The following is a 6,321-nucleotide window of genomic DNA, read 5'->3' on the forward strand; positions in this document are numbered from 1 at the left end:
GCATGTGTGCGCACATTGAAAATCCATTACTGAGCTTCATTTTAATTACCCAATAAAAATATGGAGAAGAGAATTATGTGGTTTTTCTTTAGCTAATTGAAACTATTCACAGCTGGGGTTTGGGATTGGGGTATTTTTGTTTTCTTTTTTCAGCATTGCTGAGGTCATTCCAAAGCATAAATGTGGTAGAATTTCCTAGGAAAATTCTATGGCCAGTCCATGTTTTTAAGAGAAAAACCCAGTCCCTGTGACAGTGCTGCTTTATGTATCAACCAGTATTACATAATTTTGCCTTGTTCAGATAATGAGGTAACCGAACTTGAAGGACAAGGCAAAAATATAGTCTTGATTTTTATTCAGAAGATGAAAGCTATAAAATACCTATGGAAGTTAATAATAAGTTACTATGGAAGTTAACGATAGCATTTTACTTTGTTACACTGTAGCAGACATTTCTGCCTGTGGTAAATGTACTGAAGTCAGCCAGACCTGGGTCCTTGTCAACATAGCGGATCCATAAACTCCCAAATTCTGCCTTTGCCTATACATGTCTGCTGCTGCTGCTAAGTCACTTGAGTCGTGTCCGACTCTGTGCGACCCCATAGACGGCAGCCCACCAGACTCCCCCATCCCCGGGATTCTCCAGGCAGGAACACTGGAGTGGGTTGCCATTTCCTTCTCCAATGCATGAAAGTGAAAGTGAAAAGTCTATAGACTTACAAATGTGTTTTATGTTGGGGGTGGGGCCAGTGGTGTGGAGATAGGGAAGGTACAACTGGGCAAAAAGCGTTCTGCTGTGTGAATGATAATAGTCTAAGAGATTTATGTGAAAACAAAAGTACTGTTTGAAGAGGCAACCTTTTAAATGGGACCTGAGAGAGTAAATGTTCAAGGGAGTGTTAGGAGCAGGGAGGTAGAAATAAACTGTAATATGGACACTGGATTTAGAGCTGTTGAGTTTCTATAAAGTCGTGTATACAAAAGAGTAAGGTTTTTCTGTTTGAGTAGCTTTAAAATTGGAGCTATTAAAGTCATATATAGCCATAAGAAGAAATGAAGTGCTGATTCATACTAACTGGATGAAGCCAGCTTACTACACTATGATCATCATAGTGTAGGATTCTGTTTATATGAAATGTCCAGAAGAGGCAAATTCATAGAGACGGAATGCAGATTAGTGGGTGCCAGGATCTGTGGGGGGCGGGGGCGGGTAAGAAATAACTGGCATGGAGTTTCTTTTGGGGGTGATGAAAATGTGTGAAATTAAATAGTAGTGATGGTTATACAACTTTGTGACTATACTAAAAACCACAAATTATATACTTCAAAGGGTGAATTTTATGTTATGTGAACTTTACCTCAGTTTAAAAAAATGTAGTCATTGTGCAACATGAAAATACACAGATGTATAAAGCAAAATGCTAAAATCCCCCTTTTTCCACCAGCCTATTCCCCTGTACTTGATGTGTATTCTGCCAAATGCTTATGTTAAGATATAACCTAGCATAAATAGTCTTATGCTGTACTTCCAGTTCTGCACCTTGTCTTTTTCACTTGAACAACACTAGAAAGTGTCAGCACAACGAGATTTCTCACATTCTGTTTAGCAGCGCCATGGCATTGGAGTGTATGGATGAACTGCAGTTCTGTCCAGTCTCATGTACATCTTCATGTTCTTAAGTAATTTCTTAGGCTATATTTCAGAAGTGGAACTTCTAAGTAAAGGGTATGTACATTTAAAATTTTGATTAAAAAAATCACCATCCAAAAAATTAGTACCAATTTAAAAGTCCACCTGTAGGGACTAAGCTTCCCTGCTCTGCTACTCCAAAGGAGTGCTTTTTAATGAAAAAGAGGTGTGGAGCCTTTAAAAAAAACATACATGCTCTATAGAGAATTCTGTGGAGTTTTGATTTTGCTGTAAAGACCAAATAGACTATATCTCAAAGTGGAATATGAATTATCTTTGAGAAACTGGACATTATATTTCATTTGTGAAAAGATTAAGTCAAAAGGCTTTGTTTCATATGTACTATCAACAGTTTTGTATGTATTATTATTTGTATTAATTATTGGTGAATCATTTGCCTTCATTCTGCTTTCTGAAAAGTAACAGCTTGCTCATAGCTGTTCATTGTTGCCAGATGGATTTACTGTGTGTCCAGGGTCAGATGTGACTCAGTTCAGTGTACTTGAAGGGGTTGTGTACTGTTTTGTTGAAGAATTCCTATGACCTTTTTCTGTTGAGATGGTTCCTACTCCCCAAACACTGTCTAACAACTGGTCAATTATGTAAAAAATAAGGTAGAATCACTTGACCTTTTCAACTAGTTGGTTTGTCCTTGTATGAATAAAATCTAAGACTAACTAGAAAAAATGACTTGATATACATAACATGCTTTTAGCTTATCTGCTAGAATTTTTTTTCATTTAAGAATTTCAAGCACCAGTTACCTGCATGTCTGAATATAAAATAAGAAATAAGAGTAAAAATAACATGAATAGGGGCCTCCCTGGTAGCTCAGTGGTAGAGAATCCACTTGTGAATTCAGGAGACACGGGTTTGATCCCTGGTCCGGAAAGATCCCACATGCCATGGAGCAACCAAGCCCATAAGCCACAACTATTGAGCTTGTGCTCTAGAGCCCGGGAGCCACAACTACTGAGCCCAGGTGCTGCAACTACTGAAGTCCAAGTGCTCTAGAGCCTGTGCTTCAACAAGAGAAACCACAGAATGAGAAGCCTGTACAGTGCAACTAGAGAGGAGCCCCTGCTCGCCACAACTAGAGACAGGCCTGAGCAGCAAGGAAGACCCAGCACAGCCATAAGTAAATAAATAAATTAGGGGAAAAAATAACGTGAATATTTGGTTATCAAGAAAGTTTCTAAAGAATAAATTGAATTTACTCAAGAATGAATTGATGCCACTCAGTCAGTTCAGTTCAGTCACTCAGTCGTGTCCAACTCTTTGCGACCCCATGGACTACAGCACGCCAGGCCTTCCTGTCCATCACCAACTCCTGGAGTGTACTCAAACTCATGTCCATTGAGTTGGTGATGCCATCCAACCATCTCATCCTCTGTCGTCCCCTTCTCCTCCTGCCTTCAATCTTTCCCAGCATCAGAGTCTTTTCAAATGAGTCAGTTCTTTGTATCAGGTGGCCAAAGTATTGGAGTTTCAGCTTCAGCATCAGTCCTTCCAATGACTATTCAGGACTGATTTCCTTTGGGATGGACTGGTTGGATCTCCTTGCAGTCCAAAGGACTCCCAAGAGTCTTCTCCAACACCACATTTCAAAAGCATCAATTCTTCAGCACTCAGCTTTCTTTATAGTCCAGCTCTCACATCCATACATGACTACTGGAAAAACCACAGCTTGACTAGATGTACCTTAGTTGGCAAAGTAATGTCTCTGCTTTTTAATATGCTGTCTAGGTTGGTCATAGCTTTTCTTCCAAGAAGCAAGCGTCTTTTAATTTCATGGCTGCAGTCACCATCTGCAGTGATTTTGGAGACCCCCAAAATAAAGTCTCTCACTATTTCCATTGCTTCCCCATCTATTTGCCATGAACTGATGGGACTGGATACCATGATCTTAGTTTTCTGAATGTTGAGTTTTAAGCCAACTTTTTCACTCTCCTCTTTGACTTTCATCAGGAGGCTCTTTAGTTCTTTGCTTTCTGCCATAAGGGTGGTGTCATCTGCATATCTGAGGTTATTGATATTTCTCCTGGCAATTTGATTCCAGCTTGTGCTTCATCCAGCCCAGCGTTTCTCATGATGTACTCTGCTGCTAAGTCGCTTCAGTCATGTCCGACTCTGGGCGACCCCATAGATGGTAGCCCACCAGGCTCCCCTGTCCCTGGGATTCTCCAGGCAAGGACACTGGAGTGGGTTGCCATTTCCTTCTCCAATGCATGAAAGTGAAAAGTGAAAGTGAAGTCGCTCAGTTGTGTCTGACTCTTCGAGACCCCATGGACTGCAGCCCACCAGGCTCCTCCACCCATGGGATTTTCCAGGCAAGAGTACTGGAGTGGGGTGCCATTGCCTTCTCTGCATATAAGTTAAATAAGCAGGGTGACAATATACAGCCTTGATATACTCCTTTCCTGATTTGGAACCAGGACTTGATGCCATTAGTTTAACATTTTGTGCTAATTGGGTATTTATGACTTTAGCCAATTATTTTACTTAAATAGATTTAAGTCAGATGTATAATATTACAAATAGCTTTTCTTTTTTCTTTTTTTTTTTACAAAAAATTCTTTTGAATATTTTACCAATAACTTGACCTTTGGTTATGTTTCCTCCCCTTTTTTTCATATGCTTATGAAATAATTAAGTCTTTAAGGAGTAGCCACAAACAGGATAACTACACTAGAGAGTTCATTTTTGTAACTTGAAACTTTAGTAATAATGAAGACTGGTATTATTTTCATTTCAGAGTTTAGCCAGACAACTTAACAGAAAGGCTTATTTTCAAATGTTCCTGATCCTTAAGCCCAATAGGCTGATGTTCTATATTTAGTATTGATTTAGTATTACCAGGAAGCAGTAATTCTTTGGACCCTGGTCTCATGTTCTCTGTTAGAGAGCAAGCATAGAAGATAAGCAGTGTCTGAAAGTTTGCAGATCAAAGAGCTGAAATTTTGGCATTATCCTCAAACACAATAGTCTTCTCAGACCTCCCTTGGAAGAATGGTTCTTAAGTGATTCACCTTATCCCATGTGTCCAAGCAGCCTAGGGCAGGAATCCAGTATGCTGGGGGTGGAGATGAGGGTGGGGGCCAAGGGGCAGGGAAAGGGGTTAAAAAAACCTTGGTTGCTTAGGAAAAAGGCTTGACAGGTTTTCTTTTTCCCTGGGAAAGAGGCAAGGTAGGAAAGGATTTAGGCTGCCTTTACTGCATTTAATAACCAGAGTCACTCCATTTCATGAAACTTGGAAATGCAGCCAACTGTTTGTAGGCCATTTCCTAGAAAGGTGGTTGACATAAAACTTTAAAACGTTCCTATCTTTATTCTTTTTTTCCTTTGATGCCCTCCTGGAAACTATTTCCATGATCTATACCACTCTTTCAAGACTACTCCTTTCCTGACTCTTCCCCCTACCTTGATCTAAATGTTCCATGGTGTCCTGGTCTTTGCCCTCTTGTATTGTTCTTACTTGTCACCACAATCAACTGATCAAACTGTCACCTGTGTGACCGCAGGTGATTAGTTCCAGTCCCTATCGGCAGTCTGCTCCATTCACTGAAGCTGCGTCTCAAATGGGACACTATGCTATTCTTCTGGACATTTTTACCCAATGTGCTGGCTACTCAAGCATGAGTGTCACATCAAATTGTCCTGACCTGAATTTTATCTGCCTGTTAATGATACCATCAATCATAGTGATAAAATTGATCTGCTTTGATTTCCACATATACTTCTTTAGAATCTCATTCTGTCTTTTGGATCTATTTTTACCACTGATAAACTAATTTGGATTCTACTGGGTTTTGTTTGTTTGTATGTTTTTCTTTTGAACTTTTGGCCAAGATTCCTAACTTGTACTCTGTGCCCATGTTCACCAGACTCTTAGTTCCTTCATTTTCTTTGGTCTTGCTTCCTTAAATACTCAGTTTGGATAAGATGGTTAATGAGCTCCATTACCCCTTGACACCACTGGCCTCAGCTTCCCACTTCTCGTAATTCTCTTCCACTGTTTGCTTCTCCTCTGCCTAGAGTTTACCGTACTCTTACTTTGGTGGAAGATGACCTGCTAGAGGAAATCCCAATGCAGACTCATGCCCCATAAATACTGGTGTTTGGTCTCAGATTCTCCATATCAGTCTGCAGTCCTTTGTACTTACAGATGGCCTCCGGATTTCGGTGGCCTTGATGAGGTTGCTGACTCTCCACTTCCATTATCTCTCATCTTTTAAATGCAGTTGAAACTAGTACTCTGTGCATAGAGCTGTGAGAATTAGAGGAGAGAACACAGACTGAAGATCTCCATCCCCTAATACACTGTCCCTTGTTCCTGTGCTTCCTTCTAGTTTTACTTTACCTTCTCTTTTCATATAATTTTCTTGAAAGTCAAGTCTTCACTTGATATTTCCACTTCAATATTTTTATTATACACTCTTTAGCTCACTGTACGCACTTCTGTCTACATCTCTCCATTTCTCTCAACTACACTAAAACCACTCGGGCACAGTTCACCAGTGACTGTTGCTAAAGCCAATTTGCGCTTTTGAGTTCCTGTTTTACTTGACTTCCTTGACTCTATTTAGTGTCCATATAGTCCACGCTCCATCACACGGTTCTCTGCCAATCTG

The sequence above is a fragment of the Bos taurus genome, chromosome X (assembly GCF_002263795.3).
Source record: "Bos taurus isolate L1 Dominette 01449 registration number 42190680 breed Hereford chromosome X, ARS-UCD2.0, whole genome shotgun sequence".
Taxonomy (NCBI): domain Eukaryota; kingdom Metazoa; phylum Chordata; class Mammalia; order Artiodactyla; family Bovidae; genus Bos; species Bos taurus.